This window comes from Orcinus orca, chromosome 16 (assembly GCF_937001465.1).
Source record: "Orcinus orca chromosome 16, mOrcOrc1.1, whole genome shotgun sequence".
NCBI lineage: Eukaryota > Metazoa > Chordata > Mammalia > Artiodactyla > Delphinidae > Orcinus > Orcinus orca.
Window position 1 is genome coordinate 16401126 of NC_064574.1, and position 23650 is coordinate 16424775.

Genomic DNA, 23650 nt, shown 5'->3' on the forward strand with positions numbered 1-23650 from the left:
GGTGGGGCGCGGTGCTACACACGGGGAAGTAAGACACATGATATTCACACCACCAGCATTTGAGGGGCATCTGCAATGCCCCAGCCACTGGGATGGGGGAGATATACAGACATGACCTTTGACTGTAGAATTTGGCAAAGATAATACTAGAGGTGGTGTCACGTGGTGGCTGGAGAAGGCTTTGGCCCCCATCATCTCCCCCAGTACGCCAAATCTCAAAGCGATGGAGCTGGACAGCAGAAAGGTCCATAATGGGCACTTGGCAAGGAAGAAGAGTGATTTGGTATTGGGTGCAATTCCAGGAGAAGGAGTTGATGCAGATGGAGGCTGAAGATGAAAATGTAGGATTTGATCATTTATGGCTAGAGGAAGTGACTGAGGGTGAGGGTTGTGCGTCCACAGACTTGGGGAGAAGGAGATACAGTGTTCTTTATTAATGCTTTTGCTTGAGTCAGAGGCATGCCTAGGATATTTTACACACACAGTGGATCATTTTGGAACACCCATCTCCTTCATACAACAAAGTATGATCAGTAATCATTGAGATGAAACACATATGTTTCATGTATGAACTAGAATTTGCACTTACCAGGCAAAAACGTTACCCTTTGCAGTTCACACTGTTTCACTTTTCTAAATTTTAGACACAAATCAAAATTCCAAGGAGTCGCCTAGAATGACAGACTTGAACTACATATATCTTCATCTTCACCATCACTCTACAGTCATTGTTTCTTTGAATCTACTAGTGAGATGCAGAAATATGTAATACCGCAGGGCTGGAGACAAGAACTGTACTTGGAGCAAGCATGAAAGATTTCGAACTGTTAGGAGCTGATTCTCTTTGTGAATATGTGTTCCTGACTCCACCTGTGCTCGCGGTAACTGTATTCCTAGAAATTCCCCAGATTAACTTCCATGTAGAAGAGGTTTATTAAAGGATAAGAAATTAAAATGTGCTAATTTGAAGCTTACCTACATAGTATTAAAATTCAGCAGTCACCACAACAATTGTTTAGAATGTACACCAATAAAAGATTTTTTCAGGATGTAGCATTTTCCAACTGACATTATTTAGATTTGCCAGTGCATAGTGATAACAAAAAGCAGACTTTTTTTTATCATCAATTTTATCCTTAAATTCTCTATGGACAATGTACCCCTTTTATTGTCTGTCCCCAGGGAAAACCACTCCCCCATCCTATCCTTGCTAGGGTCACTGGTTTTAATAACAATGAAAGTGATTGTGTATTGAGCACCCAGTGGGAGCTAGCCCTGTGCTAAGTACATTTTATAAGAAGTGGTGTTTCTAATCTTCACAGTCCATACCTTTAAAAAAGAAAGAAAGAAAGAGAAAGAGAGAGAGAGAGAGAGAGACAGAGAGAGAGAAAGAGAGAAAGAGGAAGGAAGGAAGGAAGAAAGAAAGAAAGAAAGAAAGAGAAAGGAAGGAAGGAAGGAAGGAAGAAAAGAAAGAAAAAGAAACAAAGGAAAGAAAGAAAGAAAGAAAGAAAGAAAGAAAGAAAGAAAGAAAGAAAGAAAGAAAGAAAGAAAAGAAAAGAAAGAAAAGAAAGAAAAAGAAATGAAGTTCAGGGAGGTTAAATAACTGCTTAAGGTCACACAGCTAGAAAACAGAGGCAGATTTTCAGTGAAGGTTCATATGACTCCAAAACCTATGTTGTGGTTATTTATTTTTGCTACTGCTCAGAGAGGTCTCTGTGGCATATATTTTTTTTAATTGAGGGGTAACATAAACAGAAATGCTTACAGTGCAGTAGTCTTAAGTGTACATCTCAACAACTCTTCACATATGTACACACCCATGTAACCACCACCCAGGTCAAGATACATTTCCAGAAAGTTCCTCATGCCTCTTCCAAGACTATACTCTCTGCCTCCCAAGGTACTCACTATTCTGACCTCTGTTACCACTGATTAGTTTTCGTGGGAGGAAGTTCTGAACCACATCTTCCTCTAAGACAAGAAGGAAGACCAGAGAAGCTAGGAGGCGAGGAGGAGGTGGAGAGAGGCACACTGCACAGCGATATCGTATCAGAGGACGAGTCCCTCCCCCACCAGTGAGGGGGTGAGGCCGGGTGTGCTTTCCAAGGAGAGGGAAGGAAAGACAGTGCTGCCCAGAGAGGCAACAAGACGCCAGTGGAAGTGTCGCCTCCTGCCGGGAGGGGCCCCTCGGATTCAGAGCATGTGTTTTTGCTTGGAACTTGTTCTCTCTAAATAACTGAAGATGGGTGAGTGTGGACAGCGGGCGGCCCTGGGACCTGGCCAGTTCAGGAAGCCCGCAGGTTGGCAACAGGGCGTCGGGTGATGAGAGCGTGAGTGATGAACTGTCCGTACGTGTTCAAAGGATTGAAAGTCGGCGGCAGGAGCTGCCACTGTGCTGACTGGTTACTGTGGTTCAGGCCCTCAAACTGCCAAGTTTGGCACTAGAGGGAAGAGATAGTCCAGGGAGCGCGTGAGTCTTTTGGCTGCTGCTATAGCGCGGCCCCCGCCCCCCGTAAGACCCTAGAATGAGCACTGTGGCTCTTTGCACTACTGAAAGCAAATTTCAGGCTTGTAAGCCAAAAAGTTCGCACTTCAAATCCTGGCTCCCTCAGTGACTTACAGCCCTGGGACTAGGATGCAGAAACAGAGGTGCTAAGGGAACAAAGTTTTAGGAGCTCTCACCGCCAGGTGCTGACCTTGCCCTTGTAGGACCTGGAGAGTGAGCGCCTCCTTAAGAGTGAGGTGTCCAGGGCACAAAATAAGATCATGGTAGGAACTCAATAAATATGGGTTGACTAGCTAAATGACAATGTCCTATCCCAGTGTATTAATTGGGGGACATTAAGCTATGCTGAGGTCACAAATAAACTCTCAAATCTCAGTGACTTAACCCAACAAAAGTTTATTTTTGGTTGCAAGTGGTCCAGTGAAGCTAGGCAGGTCTTCTCCATCTTTGAGCTGCATCCTCTCAAATCATCCTTCCCTACTCAAACGTGGGCCCTGAGGGATCAGCATAATTCAGTTGCTTGTTTGTTTTTTTGCTGTATGCGGGCCTCTCACTGTTGTGGCCTCTCCCGTTGCGGAGCACAGGCTCCGGACGCTCAGGCTCAGCGGCCATGGCTCACGGGCACAGCCGCTCCGCGGCCTGTGGGATCCTCCCGGACCAGGGCACGAACCCGTGTCCCCTGCATCGGCAGACGGACTCTCAACCACTGCGCCACCAGGGAAGCCCCAGTTAGTTGCTTGTTTGAAGTGAAGAATTTCAGACCCCCCCCACCCAGAACCAGGATCTGCATTTTAATGAGACCCCCAGGTGATGTGTATGCACATAACCGGTTGTGAATCACCCTTCTAGACCAGTGGTCTCCAAGGTCACCTTAGAGAAGAGGGGCAGCGAAGGCACACTGGCCCTTCACTGCCTCAAACTGGAAGTGATGATGCTCATCTCTTCTCATAGTTTATTGGCCAGAACTAGTCACATGACCCCCAAACTTGACTGCAAGGGAGGCTGGGAAACCGATCTTTCTCTGTGTGTCCATGAAGAGGAATCCAAGTGAGAGACATATGACATGTCATATGACATTGCTTCTCTGGCCTTCGGTTTCTCCATTTTTTGTTCGTTTGTCTGTTTCAAGGCAGCCTCCTTGCTCTTTCGTACCTGGGCCAGGCCTAACATTTTAGGGTCTAGGAAATGCATCTGAAAAGTGAAACTTGGGAAACACACCTAGATCAGGGCACAGCATATGGGAGGCAGGAAAAAATGTCTGCAGTTGCAAGGATGAAGCCAGTTTCAGCCATTCACAGCTTGTCAGCTCCCTCCGTGCCTTCCTGCTTCATGTTCATTGCACATGTACAGACCAAGTCCTGTGCGAGAAGCTGTAGAGGCTGCGGGGAGGGATGTGAGTAAATGCCCAACACTGGGGCCTCACTGTAGTTGCACTAGGTAGTGGGGACAGAGAAACCGAAAACAGACCCTGACCCAAACAGGGCTGGGAGTGAGCAGGGTCAGTGCTCCCATGGCTGGACATACCCACGTGAGAGGGGAGCCCTGTACTCTGGGAAGATCAAGAATCAGTCACTTGAAGATCCCAGCTCTGACACTTGCTTCGTGGCTCTGTGTTAGTGCCCTCATCTCTCTGGGCCTCTGTTTCCCCTTTTTGGAAATTGAGATCTATGGCAGAGCCTGAGGGATGCCCATTTCAATATCCTTTCTCCCCTCCTTCCTTCATAATTGAACCCTGATTGTATTTGGCGTGGCAGTGCACTCAGCTTTGCGGCTAGGCATGGCCATGTGACCAGGTCCCACCAATAAGATACAAGCAGAAGTGCTGGGTGCAAATTCTGGGAAGCCTCCTGAAGGGAAGGGCATCCCTTTTGTCCCAACACCACCACTTCTCACTTCCTCATGCTCTAATCAGTCATCAGATGTGATGGTGAAGCTTGACAGCCATCTTGGACCATGAGGGTATCTTGAAGATGGACCTTATGTGCAGAGAAAAGAAGAGGAGAAATAAAGCAAGCCTGGGCTTCCCCGGTGGCGCAGTGGTTGAGAGTCCGCCTGCCGATGCAGGGGACGCGGGTTCGTGCCCCGGTCCAGGAAGATCCCACATGCCGCAGAGCGGCCGGGCCCATGAGCCATGGCCGCTGAGCCTGAGGCCACAACAGTGAGAGGCCCGCATACAGCAAAAAAAAAATAAGAAAGCCTGGATTCTGATGACATCAGAGCTGTGCCATACGCACCCTGGACTCCACCTATAGATTCCATGATTGAAAAAATAGCATACATATTATATATAAGAATGCTATTAGAATATTAACATAATATTATATATGTTATTGTGTATGCATATATTGGCTTGGCCAAAAAGTTCCTTCGGGATTTTCCGTAACATCTTCTGTAATTTTTGGCCAACTCAATAATATACGCATGTTTATGCCCCCTTGTTTAAGCCACCATTGTTCTGAGTATTGCTGGTATGAAAGTGTTATTGATTTTTGTTATCGATCACGCATCTAGCAAACTTGCCAAACTCTCTTATTTGTTCTGATACGTTGTCAGCTTATTTGGTTAGCTTTTCAAGGTAAAGGATCACACCCTCTACAATGAACAGTTTTGTCTCCTCTCTTCCACTCCGATGCCTCTGATTTTCTCTCCTTTTAGCTGTAACCTGACCTTGGCACTTTGTTTTGAGCAGTAACGGTGATAACGCGCATTCGTGGCTCGTTCCTGATCCTTTCACGCACATGAAGTTTCTCCACTAGGAATCCTACTTTCTGGAGGTTTTTGATATTAATATCTCTACCAAAGTAAGGAACTTCTCTTTTTTTTTTTTTTTGCGGTACGCGGGCCTCTCACTGCTGTGGCCTCTCCTGTTGCGGAGCACAGGCTCCGGACGCGCAGGCTCAGCGGCCATGGCTCACAGGCCCAGCCGCTCCGTGGCATGTGGGATCTTCCCGGACCGGGGCACGAACCCGTGTCCCCTGCATCGGCAGGCGGACTCTCAACCACTGCGCCACCAGGGAAGCCCAACAATAGTTTTAAAGTTACTTTTAATCCTTAAGTCAATATTATTCTCCTTTTCCACTCTATATTTTTACTTTATTTATTTGCATCTTATCTCTTTTGTCATGATCAATCTTATCAGGACTCTGTCTCGTATTAATTTCATCCCAGAAGCAGCTTTGGGTCCTGTTGTTCTTCCATATTCTTCTTTTGTTCTCTAGTTCATTGATTCGCTCCCGGAAGGTGTTCTGTTATGTGCAGCTGAACCTTATTTTTGTCCTTGCAATACTGAGTCATTCCACATCTTCAGCGAGGTCACCTCCATCAGGAAGGTCCAGAGAGGGGGTCCAGCCAATGGCCATGACTTGCCCAAGTCTGGGTTTCTGCCCCAGAATGCGAGGCTCCATCTCTTCCAGACTGGCAGCCCTCACACCGCCCCTGCCTCTGGGCATGTTGGGAGGGGCTAATGGGAGAATCGCTGCTGCCGCCTGCTCCTCTGTCCTGTAAATAACCAGCCCCCAGGCGCCCCTCTATGGCCTCTTCTCCCACACATTCCTCAGTCTGGGCAGGAGTTCAGAGGTCTGCTCCTGGCCCTGAGATCCCAGATGTCACGATGAGCTTCCCCTCCGCATCCCCAGGACAGCTGCGGGGCTCGAACCGTTTAACACTTGGCTTCAGTCTGAGCTGGCGGGGTTCTGCGTGCAGGGATTGATGTGGTCCCCCCAAGGAGGGGTGAGACGTGTGCTCTCAGCACACGCACGTGACTGTCTCTGCATACACCGCTGTGAGCTGGGGTTCCTGGCAAGGAAGTGGTCCTCATTTGCTGGGTGAAGGGGTTGGGGCAGGAGCTATGCTGAGGATGCAGCTGGTGAGGCAAAGATAAGCCAGCTGGGGAGTCGGAGGAGGTCACGATGAGACATAGGCTTTCCAAATTGGCATGAGGGTTTATTTGCAGACATCGAATGCCAGGGAAAAGGCACTGAACCTGGCACATGTTAGTTGCTAGATATATATATTTGTTGCATAAATGAATACATGAATGAGTGAATTGGGGGACCCAAGCTTTAATCCCAGTTCTGTTGCTGTACATTCTTGGGGAAGTTCCACTTTAATCCCAGCTCTGTTGCTATACATTCTTGGGCAAGTTCCTCGGCCTTTCTTGGCCTCAATTTCCTCATCTGTAAAATGGGAGAGGGATGAATTCCATATTTTCTAGTGCCTCTTTCTCTAGGGATTTCTGTTTCTATGCCTGGGAACATTTCTGGAGCGGCAGCTCTGACCTGGATGGAAGTATGCAGGCTGGGCCCTCAGGAATGCAGAGTTCTGAAATGTCAGAAGCAGAGGTGGGTCCTATAGATTCTCTGATGTTTGAATAATTACCAAAGTTCAGGAGATCCCATTGAGATGGAACTAGTTGGTCAGGAGGGACAAGGCACCAGGGCAGAAGTGGCTTTGCTTTTGGCCAGACATCCCTTGGAGGAGGCAGATAACAGTTTAGGTTACTGTTTCCCCATGCAAGAGCTCCTTCATCATTCAGGATATCCAGTCTCCAGGAACTTACTTCTCACTGTCTGAGCCCCTACAGGTGCCATTATCTGTCTAATCCATCCATCCATCCATTTATCTATCAATCCATCTGCCCATCCACTAATTCATTTGTTTACCTGTCCATTCATCTGTCTATCCACATATCCATCCATTTGTCAATCCATCCATCCATCTGTACATTCATACATCCATGCATTCATTCAACAAACACTGAATGTAGTGGGCCATGCCCTAATATGAAATAAATAATAAAAAGCAAGGTCTCTGCCCACAATGAATTCACAGACTAGAGGGGAAGATAGAGACAAGCAAAGAGATGCTGACAGCAGGGTAAGTGGGGAGTACCAGGTACTGAGGGCAATGAGAAGAGGACCCAGCCTGGGAGGTGGGAGAGGAGGCTTTGGAAGTCTTACTGGAGGAGGTGACATCCGAGATGAATCTTGAAGCAAGAGTAGGAGTCTAGGCAAAAAGGCAACACAGGGGGACAGAGAGAACAGAGGCCTGAAAGCAACGTGAGAGCAGGGGTGTCTGGGGCACTGTGAGTAGCTGAGTCTGGATGAAGCCTGGAGGCCTGGTGGGAGGTGAGGGAGACGAGGCTGGAGAGGCCTGGCCTGTGTTGGTTGGGGAGGACACTTGTGACTGGGGTGGGAATAGGGGCCGAGAACTTGGGGTATCCAGGGACCATCTGGAGGTGTAGAAAAGCTCTGGGTCAGGCATCAGAATGCCAGCTTCCTTCCTCCCTCTCCCCTGAGTGACCTTAGGCAAGTTACCTCACCTCTCTGGGCCTCAGTTCCCCTGCTGTGACAACCCTGTGATAGGGTTGCCCTTTGTGGCCTCTTGGGACCCTTCCAGCTCTGAGGACGTCCTTGAGTTACATGTGGTCAGCAAAACCAATAACCACATGAACCTCTGGCCTGGCCTGAGGAGCAAGTTAATTGTTCCCAGTCCCTTGCATGTCGAGGGGGGAGCGCCTTGGTTAGGGGGGCCCTGGTTAGGGGTGGCCCCTGTGGGGCTCCCAGTCCTGGGATGACAGCATGTGCTGAGCAGGGAGTGAATCACCAACCAATCATCAGCTTGAGCCCTAGGGTTCCCAGGTGCGGGAAGGGGGCCCATCCCCTGCCCCTCGCTGTCCACAGCCCCCTTCACATTTCTCAAGCCAGCAGACCCTTGTTCAGAAGAAAATCCCATATGAAAGTCTAATAATTAAAACAGGCCCAAAGAAAGTTGTTTGGGATAAATCAGAGGGTGGGAGCCTTTGTCTGGGGCTCTGGACCCTCTCCCACTCCTCGGCAGCCCCTGAGGCCCTAACCAAGGAGCCCCTTTGAGTTCAAGGGTCCAGACATCCTCAGGAGGGGAGATTGGGAGCCAGAGGGGGAAGGGGAGGATGCTGGGGTCACCCATCATGTTGCCTTGATTCTCTCCTCCCTGGGCTCTGTCTGCCCTTCCCCAGCCCTGGAGGATGGGGGATACAAGAAGCACCTCAGCTCAAACATCACAGCCTCTCAGTGGCACCATAGGGAACGTGGGCTAAAGGTGTGCTCTGCCCCAGACAAGACCCCAGCAGGTTTTACCTTCATCTCTGGGCCTGTGTCTCCCCAGCTCCACAGTGGGAAGGCCAGTGAGAGATTAGAAATAACCAGCATTGATGGAAGGCTTAGTGTGTACCAGGCAAGAGCTTAATCCTCACAGCGACCCTCTAAAGGATGCCTCATTATTATCCTCATTTCACAGATGGGGAAAGTTAAATAGCTTGCCCACGTTCACGTAACAGGTAGGAGGCAGAGCTGGGATCTGAACCCAGGTAGCTGGCCCCTGAGTCCTTGCTCTTATCCACTGTGCTATACTGCCTCTTGAAAGATGGCTTCGAAGCACCTTCCAGTCCCTACTGTTCGGGATTCAGGCAGTGAGCTAGAAGTGGTTCAGAGGGAAGGGAGAAACTCAGTCACATCCTGGCTCTGTCGCTTGCTGTGTGACTTTGGGTGGGTCACTTCACCTCTCTGGGCCTCTGTTTCCAAGCAGGGATGCTGTGAGAGTTGAAGGGCTGGGGTAGCATTGCTTTCAGGGATGGCACACTCACTGGGACTGATGGTCCTTCAGTCTTTACCCACGGCCCCTTCCTTGTAGCCACTGTCTCGGTGGGGAGAGGCAGTGGCCACGGTTGAGACTTTCCCTTCCATCTCCAAGCTGCCTGGCTAGGTCTCCAGGAGAAGTTGTTTCCCTAACCTCCCAACCCCTCAGAAAGGACCAACAGGGTTGGTTCCAGCTACACCCTCCCTTTTGGCTCAGAGCCCAAGACCTGTCCCCTTAGAGGCCAATTTTTCCCCCGACACGCAGGTGGGCATATGAGCTTCCCAGGCTGTGGTGAGGGTCGTCTAACCAGCTTCCAAGAACCGAAGTGGGTGCAAGTGGGACAGAGAGGCCCTGATACTCCATCCCATCAGTGCCACCAGCCCCCGAACAAAACACTTCATTACTGGAAGCCCAGCCAGGCAGAGGGGGTGGAAGTGGCCGTGTGGCAGGAAACTGCGCAGGGCCAGCCAGGCCTCAGCCCTCGAAGCCAGCAGCCCGTGGACTGACCACGCAGGGTTGGCTCACTGGCGTGTTTACGGAAACGCTGGCCCTGAGGCCGGCCTAGCTGCTGGCCTGGGATCCCCTGAGTCACCCCCAGGCCTCAGAGTGCCAGCAGGGGATATCAGAGGCTGCAGCTGAGGCCTTGTTTTCCTCCACAGCCCACCTGGGGAGTAGAAAGTTGAGGAGCCTGGCAGTCAGTAAGTGGTGGAGACGGGCAAGGTCTTCAGATCACGCCCTTTCTGGACCCTGCTGGAAAGCGGCATCAACTCGGGAGAGGTGTGGACCAAGTGGCTCTGGAGCCGGGCTACCTGGGTTCAAATCCTGGCTGCATCCCTCTCCGGCTATATAACTCAGGGGAGTTTGCTTAACTTTTCTGAGCCTCAGTTTGCCTGTCTGTAAAATGGGGATGTGATAATAGTACATACTTTCCAGGGATAATGACATGATTTCATATTTGTAAAGTGCTTAGAGCAGTGGCTGTCACACACTCAGTGCCATAAGTGTTTGCTACAGAAGTCGTTTCAATTTAAATATTATTTGTGGAGCCTCCGGGGCCGTGATTGAGGAGCTAAAGTTATGGAAATACATCAGATTTAGATCCTGCCCAGGGTGCTTCAAGGTCAAGGTGAGGGATGGAGGTTGGAGGATTAGGAGGTTGGGAGGGGGGTGATTTCCCTAATTACAGGCACGATGGGAACTCATGGGTGAATATCTGCCTCTCCAACCTCTGTTTTTAAGAACTGGGGCCACATGAGTCCATTCACGGCTCTATCCCAGTGACCAACACGGAGACTGGCACCAGGTGGGTACTTAAACCTGATGTGGAATGCGTGGGTGAACACCTGATGCTTTTTGAGCCCTGACCGTGGTACTGGCACTGAGCCCAGAGCATTACGTGCACGGCCCCCTTCCTGTCCCTCAGTGCCCCAGTGGAGAAAGTCGGATCATTCTTTCTGTGTTCAGAGAAGCAAACTGAAGCCCAGCTGGTAGGTGGCAGAGCTGGGACTGAACTCACGTCTAAGTTCAGAACCTGCCTTTTAATTTTTTATAAATTATTTTATTTATTTTTGGCTGCATTGGGTCTTCGTTGCGGTGAGCGGGGGCTACTCTTCGTTGCGGTGCTCAAGCCTATCACTGTGGTGGCTTCTCTTGCTGCGGAGCACAGGCTCTAGGGGCGCAGGCTTCAGTAGTTGTGGCACGTGGGCTCAGTAGTTGTGGTTTGCGAGCTCTAGAGCGCAGGCTCAGTAGTTGTGGTGCACAGGCTTAGTTGCTCCGCCACATGTGGGATCTTCTGGGACCAGGGCTCGAACCCTTGTCCCCTGCATTGGCAGGCGGATTCTTAACCACTACACCACCAGGGAAGCCCAAAACCTGCCTTTTAAAACACTAAGCTACCTCTTGTCTTCCCCAGATGCCAGCATGGCATCAAATTGCACAGTCCCCCTCAGGCCTGGGAGTTCAGAGTTGTGCCATTTACACACCTCATTGCTGCCTGAGAAGATCCAGAAGGATCTTGGGGGAAGGAGGACATTCTAGCAGAGGGATCCACCTGTGGAAAGGCAAAAAGGCAGGACCAGCCCTCTGCACTAGTCTCCGCAAATAGCCTTGAATGCCAGGAAAATATTTAGATGATCCTGCGGCGAGGGAGTTCCCAAAAAGTCCTGAGCAAAGCTTGTACAAGGCCAGATGCACAAACACTCTGGTGGCCAGGACGGAAGATGAATTACCAAGGAAGGGGCTCAGAGGCAGGGAGAAAAGGAATTTGTACAAATGAAACTCAGCATCATTCCTGAGCTGTCTCCCCCACGTTGAAACTTACCTGCCCTGCGTTCCACCTCATCCAGAGCAGTGTGTGCGTGCCGTGGGGGCCCAGGGCCTGGGCATAGAGCAACCAGGCTTAGGGTCCTTGGAGCCCAGAAGCATGCCTTCCTCCCCACCCATCCAGCCCCGGCAATGACTTCCTTTTGGGTTAATCCCATTTTGGCCACAATGGCTGCTAGCAGAGGGAGGAGGCACAGAAGATAAAGGTGATTGGGGTCAAGTGCCCGCAAGACCCTTAGCAGCCAAGCCTCAGCCCCCAGCCCACCTAGGATGCAGACAAATAAGTGTTCAGATCTTGGGCCCACCGTATACTTGGACCTACCTGACTTGGTGCCCTGAGGTCTTCCTCATTCATAACATACAGACAATAACACATGAGAGGGCTGTTGTGAGGATCGACCAAGATCTCAACGTGCGAGTAGCACAGCACTGGTCCAGAGTGAATGCTGGATAAATATGAGATCAGTGTCATTATCATCACAGCCTGGAGGCAGAAGCCACTCTCTGGCCTGGGAAGAACTCAGAAACCGCCTGTTGTGGCTTGATAATGCCCAGAGGGCATCTGGGCCATCCCTCTGTCCCAGGTACCAGGGACCTGACTTAGCTCAGGGGGGTCGGTCTCCCCCAATGGCCTTTGGGGCCCCTGCCTGGAGCCCTCTATTTGCTCCATCCTGTGAGTCGTGGGATTAGATCATCTTGGTGTGTGTGTAATTTAACGAGGCTCTCACCCTCAGGCTACTGCAAGTGCAGGGTCAGCACCTGAGAGCCAGCACCTCCTTAAATGCTGTGCCCTGGGCACCTACCCGGCTTGCCTCACCCTAGCCCTGGATCTGTGCGAGGTTGGGGTAGTAGTTATCCCCATTTGATAGATGTGAAAACTGAGGTTTCCCCAGATTGGGCACCTGTCCAATGTCACACAACTAGGGAGGAAGAGGCAGACCCTGGTCTCTTTGCTTTTGAAGTCCAGGGCTCCATTTACCCTGAGGAGCTGCCTCCCAGCCTAGGATGGAGGGACTCAGTCCATCTCCCCAGAAGGCCCAGCAACCTGAAGAGGAGCCTAGAACTGGCCTCCTCTGGCTGGCCAGGGCCGCTGGGAACGCTGGCCTGCAGGGCGGAGGCTTGCATATTTCTCTACACATTCCTAGGGGTTAAGTCTGGGGACCCAGGCTCCCGGCATCAGCCATCACGTTCCCCAGAAGGAATCTCTATTCATAACAAACCCCAAAGGTCATTTGTCTGGGAAGGAGCCTTCTATCTCCTCCCCAGGGAGGGAGAGAGGGCCCCAGCCTTTATGGAGACCACCTGGGTTCCCAGTGGGGATGCCCTGCTTCTGGCTGGCCTGTGAACCCCTCTGGGTCTCATCTGTGGATGGTGTCTGGATGGGACAGGTGGACAGAGAGGATGAATGAACATCCCATTTGAAGCAGCCCCTAGAGAGATAAGAATGTGTGGACTCTGGACTCAGCCCGTCTAAGCTCAAATTTCCTTTCACTACCTCCTAGCTGTGTGGCCTTAGGCAAGTTACTTTGCCTCTCTGTGCCTCAGTTTTCTCTGCTGTAAAACAGGGATAATAATAATACCTACTGCATAGGGTTGCTATGAGGATTAGATGAGATTCATTCATTCAACAACTGTTTATTGGAGATCTACCAGCTTCCGGGCAGTGAGTAATAATGGCAACAAGTAAAAGAGACAAAACTCCCTATCTTCAAGTTTTTAAAGAGGAAGTAGCATGACGAATATTATTTTCTTTAGAAAATGCTGGCACCAAAAAAATAAAGCAAATATGATAAAATGTTAACAGTTGTTAAATCTAGGTGATGGGCAAATAGCAAATGGGTGTTCATCATCTGTTTTCTATGCTTTTCTGAATGTTTGAAGTTTTTTTTTATAAATACAAGGAAAGAAAGGAAAAAAGAAAAAGAAGTAAGATAGAATGAAAGGTAGAAAGAAACAAGAGAGGGAGGAGGGAGGGAGAAATCGTTGCCCTTTTGAAACTTACAATCAAGTAGGGGAAATAGACAATAAATAAATAAGTATAATAGGCTGCATCAGTTAGTACTTTGGAGAAAAAGAAGAAAGAGGGATCAGGCATTCTCAGGGGCCGGGGGTTCCATTTTAAACCACGTGGTCAGGGAAGGCCTCCCTGGGAAGGTAACATCTGAGAGTAGAGCTCAGTTCTCCTGGTTTTCAGCCCTGGGTCCTCCCAGTGTCCACGTCCAGCTTCTACCCAGTGAAAGAATCACAGTAAAAGCCCAGAATCCAGGACTCTTGGGATGGTGAAATTTGAGAATGATGTGTCTCAATTCAAAATTCCGATGAGCAGGAAAGTTAATCTAAATTTTTATGACCATACCCTGCTTCCTATGTGGACAGAAAATTAATCTTAATCAGTTTGGTTTACTCCGCCCACTCCATCATTTGCGTGCACACACACACACTTCCCCTGTGACTGCATCTCACTGAGAGGTTGTTTCAGGCCCTTTTGGCTTCAACACACCACATGACCATTTCACCGTTCAAGCCCTTCCCCACTCTCCACTTTTGGACTCTTCAAAGCTCTCTGGGGTCACGCTGACCCACGAGATTCAACACATGCTCACTCATAGCTTTTTTTCTGGCTCTCTTCTTGATTTCTTCTTTGAAAAAAAAGGAGAGAGGGGAGGCGAGGGCTATGCATCAGTCAGGGTCAGCCAGGTTAGGGTGCAGTAACAACCACCTCCAATCTTGCTCCTTAGCCACTCAGGCTGCATGTCTGCTGCAGCCCCATTCTGTGCCTCCTCACTCCAAACTCCAGGCTGATGGAATAGCCACCACCCCCAAATATTGTATAGCAGAGGGACAGAAAGGCATCAGATCCCACCTTTCTCTGATTCATGAGGTTTCAGTGTGCCTCAGGTCCCTTCAGGAATGGTGTTTTTGGGGAGAAAAGGGGTACTTCTGAAACCTAAAAACTTGTTCTCTGCTTTTCCTGAAATGTCCATTCCTCGAGTCAGTGGACACTCCACGGTCTACCTGCCTGAGCAGGGACTAGAAAACACAAAAGGGAAAAACGCATGCAGTCTTAAATTCCTAGATTTTGAGTATCGTGCAGTCTTAGATTGCAATCTAAGAAAATGGGATCTGAGAATCTTACAATCACAGACTTTCAAAATTGAAAGGTCTTTGAATCCAATATCACTTTTCATGCGGGAGTTGCCTCTGTCACCTTCACAGGTAGCTGCCAGCCTTTGCTTGTACCCTCTCAGGGCCAGGGAGCTCATCACATTCCAAGGCAGCCTACTCCATTATGGATCAGCTCAAAACATTCAAACGTTGTGCTTTATAAAGTGAGCCAGACTTTCTCTCGAGACCTTCCAGTCCAAGTCCCTGTTATTTTACTGGGAGAGTAAGGGTGAGGCCATCACCAGCACAGCCTTGGAGACAGGCTGAACTAGCAGCTAGCCTGAAGTCACTGAATACTTCATGAAACCCTGAACAGCCCTGAGAGCCGAATCAGTGATTTCTCCGATGCCTGAAACACTACCATAATGCTCTGTGGCTCTCTATTAAGGGGGTTTATAAATAGTAGAAAGAATAAAGGCTTGGTCTCAGACCTAGGTTCAAATGCTGACATTTTGATGCTACCTGTAGGCAAGTCTCATCACCTCTCTGAGCCATGGTTTTCCCATCTATCCCATGGGGATAATAACAACAGCAACAATAATAGTACCTCCTATGCAGGACTGCTTTGTGAATCCAATGGGATAATGTATCTAAACACCTGGCACAATGTCTGGTACACAGTAGGTACTCAACTTGACCTGGGTTCAAATCCAGGCCTCTTATTATTTGTATGTCCTGGGGCTTCACTTCCTTGAACCTCAGATTCCCCAGCTGTCAGGTGGAGTTACTATTATTCACATCCCACAGGGTCTGATCAGGAATTTTTAAGTTCATATTTACTGATAATATGCTAAGCTCTTTATCTGGGTTGCACATTTAATCCTCTGCTTATTAGGTAGAATATTTATAAGTTCCCAATGTTAGTAATGGAGAAACTGTGGCACAGGGAGGTTGAGTGACTTGCCCAAGGTCATGGTGCTGGTGCCAGTCACTTAGGAGGTTTCAGGCTGCAAGTAACAGAACACCTTGATATTCCTGACTTATGATGGACTTCTGTGCTCAAGACCCCCTGGAGGTTGGGTGGTTCCCGACTGGTTAATGCAGAGGCTCAATGATGTCAGCCAGGACCCATATTATAGCTCCAGCATCCTCAGTGCGGTGGCTTCAGCCCTCAGCCTTGGCCCTGCATGGTCTCAGCGTGGCTGCCAAGGTTTCAGACATCATATCCTCACACAGCTACTTATGGGGGAAGAATAGGGGACCTTCTCCCCACAGCTTTTTATAATTAAAGCAATCCCTTCTCAGAAACCCCCCCAGCAGATTTTATTTCTCCTTGGCCAAAACTGGGTTACATTCTTGTGGAAGTCTGGTAGTACTCACCAATCACCATATTCTTTCTGGGCACACAGTTGGACCACATTTCGCAACCCCCTGTGTGGTTAGAGGTGGTCATGTGACTGAGTTCTAGCCAATGGGATGTGAGTAAAAATAACTGCACCATTTTCAGGTCTGGCCTATAAACACCTCCTACCCACAATCTTTGCTTTCCTTCCTCATCTTTCTGCTTTGAAAAGGACTCTGAGGACAAAGAAAGCAGAGTCACAAGACAGGAAGAGTCTCAGTCCTTAAATGGCTCCCCAGAGCAGAGCCCTCCTGCCAAGACTTCTTGTGCAGTGATGTGAGAAAAAAACAAAGGTTGGTGATGTAAAGCCACTGAAAGCTTGGGTTATTTGTTACAACAGCTAGCGTGACTTAACCAGACAATACACATACCCATTCCTAAAACCTGGGGGGACTGCGGAACCTTGAAGGCTTAGCTCCTGGGGCTGGGAAAGAGATTTCTTCTAGAGCACACTGCCCACTTCGCGGCATGCGGGATCCTCCCGGACTGGGGCAGGAGCTCGTGTCTCCTGCATCGGCAGGCGGACTCCCAACTACTGCGCCACCAGGGAAGCCCACACACTGCCCACTTCTGAACAAAGGCAAGGCTCTAGAGAGAAAGATGGAAGCAGGAAGGGGAGTGAGCAATGGGTTCTAGACTTGAGCTGGATCTAAGGTCGAAGGAAGATGGGGCTTGGGGGAGAGCCACCTTCCTCATGCACTGGTGCTAAGAGGATTGCATACAAGGAAGGGAGGGCTTCTGCAAATAACCAGAGCTGGCCTGTCAGACCTGCTCTCGGTGGGGTCACTGGCTCCTCTGGCCACCCCAGGGCCCTTGCTGGCTTGGCTCTCTGGACCACACCCCATGGATCATCCTGTAGGTGGCAGGCAGAGACTGGGGCAACTGTAGATTCATGACATATGGTGGCTCCAGGAGTTTCTTAGAACCCCTTGCTCGGGGACTCTTAGCATACGGAGTCCCAGGCACGAAAGGGCCTGGTGAGCTGGGCCTGGCGGGCTGGGTGGAGTTGTTCAGGCTGCTTCTCCCTCCTCTCCCTGGGGAGGGGAATTTGCATGGTCATAAGAGACCAGACTTGGACATCTCAATTCCACAACTTCCTAGGCTGGTCCCCTGGACAAGTGAGCCCACCTCTCTGAACCTAAGTGTTTGCATCTGCAGAATGGCGGAATAAAATTAACTCCTTCCACATGGGTGAAGAGGAAATGAAATCACCGATATAAAGTATTAAGCCAAAGACCTTGAACCCAGTCAGGGCTTCTTAAGTGCCGGCTGCCCTCATCATCGCTGGAGGGAGGTGTCCACCTGCAGATTCTGTCCCTGCCCCCTCCCCCCCCATCCTGCATCTCCAAGGCTAGGGGTGACAGGGGCCACAGCACTCCCAGAAGAGCTTTCTGTTCCCCGGAGCAGATGTACTGGATGGAAGCAGCCCTGGCAGGGTTGGTCCTAGCCCTGACTCGTCCTCTTGCCAGGATGTCACCAATCTCAGTCTGCCAAGCTTCAGTTTCCTCACCAGGACAACAATCACAGTCCGCTCCCCTGCCTCCGTCACACAGATTGTAACAGAACTCAACTGAGGCAGCCGATCACTGGGCTTCAGTAGACAGACGCCGCAGGCGCCCAGCCCTGTGTTCGAATCCCAGCTCTGACCTCCTCTCATTTTGTGACCTTGAAAATGTCACTGATCTAAGGCTTGGGGGCATTCGAATGGGTTAGCGCTGGCTCCTACCTCAGAAGAGGGATAAAATGGGACCAAGGATATAAAGTGTGCAGCTCTATGCCAGGGACTTGGAAGGGCTCAGTTAAAAATAGCAATTATTATTATCGCCACTGGTCTCAAGATTTTGGAAAGTACAGAGAGGGCTATACATTGAAAGGTTCTTAGCTCAGTCTCTATGAGATACGTAAGAGGAAAGTTCTACCCTCACCTTGAGGCCCTCTGAGTCCCCCGATGCCCCCTGCCTCAGATGGCTCTTCCAGAGCTCACTTCTGCTACTTGGAGCCATGAGGGGGGCAGCATGGTGAGGGGCTGGGAGTCTGGAATTCTGAGTTCCAGTACAGCTTCCACTGCTCTCTGGCTGTGTGACCCTAGGCAAAGGCATGCAGGCTCTACCCTAAGGACCCATCGGCCTATAACATTCACTGACTCCTTCCTCACAACAGCCAGTGGCCAAGGAGGGAGGGTGTGGCTCCCTCTCGGGTTCAGGGTCAGGGTCACTGCTCTGTGTGGAATCTGGGCTCTGCCGTCCAGAACTGCCTCTCCTGATGCCTGGAATTCCACCATTCATGACTCATGCCTTTGGGAAATCAGTGACCTCAACCCACTGTGTAATAACAATAACAGTCCCTCACGGCTTTTCTTTGCTGATACTCCTGGGTCTCTGCTGTGATGTAGGCAGTGAAAGTGAGGCTCAGGGGCAGAAAGCGAGGTGCCTGAAGCTACACAGCAAGTTAGTGGTCGAGTCTGGCCTCCTGTCTCCTGGCTTCTTCGTCAGTGCTGTTTCCCTTTCAACAACTCTCTTTAAAGATGCTGCCCCTGACATTTGTGCAGCCATGTTCACAGCAGAACCATTCACGACAGCCAAAAGGTGTGAGCAAACTTAAGCATCTATTGACAGATGAGTGGGTCAGCGGAATGTGGTTTATACACGCAATAGAATATCATTCAGCCTTTAAAAAGAACATCCTAACACAGGCTACAGCAAGGAAAAGATTATAGGACACTATGTTGAGCAAAATAAGCCAGTCACAGAAGGACCAATATTGTATGATTCCACTCATGAGGTCCCTAGAGCAGTCAGATTCATAGAGACAGAAGGTAGAAGGGTGGTTGCCAGGGGCCAGGGGAAGGGGAATGGGGAGTTAGTGTTTAATGGGTACAGAGTTTCAATGTCACAAGATGAAAGTTATAGAGATGGATGGTGGTGACGGTAGCACAACAATGTGAATGTACTTAATGCCACTAAACTGTACACTTAAAAATGGTCAAGATGGCAAATTTATGTTATACATATTGTGCCGAAATTTTAAAATAAAAAAAAAGTTGCTGCTTCTAAGAGGAAGATGGTAAGTCCTAACATTTTGAAGGACATGTCATTTAGTTTACCATGATTTGTATCAGTCAGATAGTCTAGGTCATGCTGCTGTAACAAAGAACCCTCAAATCTGACTACTGAGTCAAGCACTTAACCACTGCTCCATACTGCCTCTCACACAAAACCCTGTAGCCCCTGGAACCTTCTTCCTTGCTGTCGTAAACCTCTCCCTCGTCTGTCTGTACTGCAGGCCCAGGATAAGGCAATGGAATCAGTCAGATTCACCCTTGACTGGCTGTGTGGCTATGGGCAAGCCAGCTAACCTCTCTGAGCCTCAATTTACTTATCTTGGAAATGGGGCAATAACAGAACCTCAAAGGGAGAATTCAAGGAGCATGGAAAGCATTTACCATGGCTTCAGGCATGCTGTCAGCCTGTGGGGATATTTAAGCCTCAGGCAGAGTTTGACCCTCAAATTCAACAATCCCATGAGAAACACCTTCTTCCTGCCAGCCTTGAGTCAGGGACAGGGAATGGGTGGGATGGGAGCCAGAGGCTGTAGAGACAGTTGTCTCGAGCCTGAAATACTTTTCTCCCCAATAATCTGTTTTCAATCTCTCATTTCTTTTTTTTTTTTTTTCTCCTTTTTTAAACTCATCCTGCCAAAAAACAAGCATGCAAGTGTGCGTCAGCTCCCAGCCCAGTCAACATCCCACCCTTTGGGAATTTCTGCTTTAAATGCAGGGGTGCGGGACCCTTCAATAAACCACATGCATTTCAACCTCCACACCTTTGCACGGGCTGGTTCTCCTCCCTGCCACTTGGTACCCTATGCCCTGGGTCTATTCCCAGCCTGTTCATCATCGCTCAAGGCTCGGCCACAGGGCCCTCTCCTGCAGCAGCCCCTCTGTTCTCTGTCTCTCCCGTGTTCACAAGACCCCTACAATTTCCCCAGGTCTGGACACATTTTGAATCCTTGTCTCCTTATTTACCCTCTTTGAGGGCAGGGACAGTGTCATCCACTTCTCTGCCAAGTCTGAGGCTTTCATCAATCAGAGAGCCCTCATGACCACCATATCAGTGGGAGATGATGATGATTATTCTCCCCATTTTACAGATGGGAAAATGGAGGTTCTGAGAGCAAAGGTGAGTGGTCACACCGCTGGGGAGTCGGGAGCCCTCTCCCCGAGCTCCCCACCTTCTCTAAGCCTCCCTGCTGGAGGCTTAACATGCATCAGCAGGGAGTGGGCGAGTGTGGCAGTGGCCTGCGAGCTCTTCTCTGAACTGTTTCCTCCTCTTCCCAGACACAGAGCTGGTCTACATCTCCCAGCCTCCCTTGCAAGGGAAGCAAGGCCTTTTGGGTAGACTTTCCATGCCTCTTTGTGTTACAGAGTCCAAGCTCACTCTGCTCGCCTCACGGCAGGCCAATGAATCAGAGACAATGTGTTGAGTCAGGGAATACGACTTTATTCGGAAAGCCGGCAGACCAAGAAGATGGCAGACTAGTGTCTCTGATAAACCATCTTATTTGGGTCTGGAGGCCAGTTTCTTTTACAGAATCAGAGAGGGAGAGGTGGTGAAGGAGTAAAAGGGCCATCAGTCTTGCAAAACTTTCCCCGAAATGACCAGCCGAGGTGAGGGGATGTGTTGGTTTCTTTTTTCTTGCAGCCACTCACAGGTGCAGAGGGTTCCCTGAGGCAGGCCATTATGTATGACTATAATAACAAAAGCAACGAAAAGCAAAGGTCAAAGTCAAAGAAACAGATCCACCGTGGGGTCTGAGTTAGCTCTTCTCTGTTACATTTGCAGTGGGGCTTTGTCCTGGCTCCCCCCCTTTCAAGAGGTGGATTCTGTTTCCCTCAAATAAGGTCTGGCCTTGGGTCTCTCCCTAGTCAGTAGAATGTGGTGGAAGCAACCTGGTGCTAGTTCTGGGTGCGGCTTCTAGAAGCCCTGCAGCTTCTCTCCGTCCCTGTCTCTGTTTCTCTCTGCTTCCTCTGCCAGCCTCAGGAGAATGGGAGGGCACGTGGAGCGGAGCCACGTTGTCTCAGCCAGCTTTTAGATGACAGGTCTACTGTCTGTCATCTACTGCTTTAAGTCACAGACATGGTCTCCACTCAAATTTTAAATGTCCAGTCAAGATACTCAAGGCAACTCCTAACTTGATTTGGGTTTAGACCTTCTCCCCTCGTTTTTCCCAACAGTGGGGAAGATGGATGGAAGGTGAGGCGGGGTAGGGGTGTGGGTCTTTCTCCCTTTCTCCTCTCCTCCCCCACAGGAGGGGCAAGGGAGATGGCAGCACTGTTGTGGGCTCCATGGAGACAGTCATCTCTGCGGGGCTGCCCCTCTCCTCCTGAGGGTCCCTGTCGCTCCTTGCGCAGCCCTGGGAATCCAGCATTCAATGCCAACCTCTTGCCCCTCTGGTAAGCCCTACAGGACAGGACCCAAGATGACCCCCTGCCAGCCAACCCTGCCCCTCCCATACACACACAGAGCCCCCATTTGCTCTAGAACCCCCCCCCCAGGTCCCCTCGCCAGAAGTCCCACCTCTGTTTCACTGTTGCAGGTCAGAGCCCCTGGGCTGGGAGCTGCAGCCCCTCCTACACAGCAACTCAGCAAGCACCACCTCAACCCCTGCTCCCTTCATCTTCTCTGAGTCCATAGTGGCTGAAGACATGAGGCCGGGGATGGGTCCTAGTCCACTTCCTCTGTAAGTCCTTTGTACATGTCACTTCTTTGCTATCTCTGTGTCTTCTGCTTAACATTTTGATATATTTAAACATATGGGAACATCGCTTCTACCCTGTTCTCCCCTTGGTTTTTATTACCCATTATATCTTGAATATTCTTTCTCACCTTTCCTTATAGACACCTCACTTTTTAACTTTTTAAGTTGTGGTAAAATGTACATAATATCAACTTTACCTTTTTAACCATTTTTAAGTGTACGGTTCAGTGGTATTAAGTACATCCACGTGGTTGTACAAACATCACCACCATCCATCTCCGAATGCTTTCCATCTTCCAGAACTGAAACCTGTCCCCATTAATCAGCAATTCTCCATCCCACCCTCCTCCCAGCCCCTGGCAACCACCCTTCCGCTTTCTGTCTCTATGAATTTGACTCCTCTAGGTACCTCTTTTAAGTGAATCATAGAGTATTTGTCCTTTTGCGACTGACTTACTTCACTTAACATAATGTCCTCAAAGTTTATGCATGTCGTAGCATGTGTCAGAATTTCCTTCCTTTTTCGGGCTGAATAATATTCCATTCTATGTATATACATTTTGTGTATCCATTCATACATCCTCGGACACTTGGTTTGTTCCCATCTTTTGGCTACTGTGAGTAATGCTGCTATGAATGTGGGTGTACAAATATCTGTTCAAGACCCTGCTTTCAATTCTTTGGGGTATTTACCCAGAAGTGGAATTGCTGGATCAAAGGGTGTATGCATTTCAGGGGAACTTCTTATGGTTTAACATCTGTACAAAGCGGAGCACAAATCCTAAGTGTTTAGCTTGGTGAATTTTCGTAGAGTGATCACACTCTTGAAACCAGTGCCAGACCAGCTGAAGAGTAGCCCACAGAAAGTAGCCATCATCCTGACTTCCAACATCACAGATTGGTTTTGCCTCTTCTGAACTTTGTATAAATGGAATCATACCATATGTACTATTTCTTGTGTGTGGCTTCTTTCTGGGCTTCATCCATGCTGCTGCATGTGGCTGTCCATTCCTTCTCATTTAGTGCTCCTGGTGAATATACCACAATTTATTTATCCATTCTACCATTGATGGGCATTTTGGCAGTTCCTAGTTTGGGGATATTTCAGATAGTGCTGCTATGGAAATTACTAGTACAACGCTGTCCACTAAAATATACTGTGATATATTTCATCACACAAAAGAATTGAAAAGAGGAACTTTCAAGCCAGAGATTTTTGCACACAAATGTTTACAGCAGCATTATAACAGCCAAAAGGGGAAACAACCCCAGCGTCCATCACCTGATGTTTATTTATCCAAACAAAACATGGCACACAAATACAATGGTATATCATTCAGCCTTAAAAAGGAATGAGGGCTTCCCTGGTGGTGCAGTGGTTGAGAGTCCGCCTGCCGATGCAGGGGACACGGGTTCGTGCCCCGGTCCGGGAGGATCCCACATGCCTCGGAGCGGCTGGGCCCGTGAGCCATGGCCGCTGAGCCTGCGCGTCCGGAGCCTGTGCTCCGCAACGGGAGAGGCCACAACAGTGAGAGGCCCGCGTACCGCAAAAAAAAAAAAAAAAAAAAGGAATGAAATTCTGACACAGACTACAACATGGATAAAACTTGAAGCCATTATGTTGAGTGAAGTTAGCCAGTCACGAAAGGACAAGTATTGTAGGATCCTGCTTATATGAGACACCTAGAGTAGTCAAATTCATAGAGATAGAAAGTATTGATAGAATGGTGGTTACCAGGTCTGGGAGGAGGCGGGAAGGGGGAGTTATTGTTTAATGGGTGCAGAGTTTCCATTTGGGATGATGAAAAATTTCTCGAGATGGATGGTCGTGATGGTTGCACAACAATGTGAATATACTTAATGCCACTGAACTGTACAGTTAAAAATAGTTAAAAGAATAAATTTGAGACATTCACAGAAAGATAGACAAGATGAAAAGGCAG

General features: G+C 49.2%; 1 long non-coding RNA gene across 1 annotated transcript in view; it reads left to right on the forward strand.

The window, feature by feature from the left end:
• LOC117202487 (uncharacterized) overlaps positions 1-23650 on the forward strand; it is a 54135-nt gene that overhangs the window by 24767 nt on the left and 5718 nt on the right. Inside the window, exon 2 of the long non-coding RNA XR_004484907.2 lies at positions 21546-21689. This is a non-coding gene — a long non-coding RNA (uncharacterized LOC117202487). The remainder of the gene's footprint in view (positions 1-21545; positions 21690-23650) is intronic.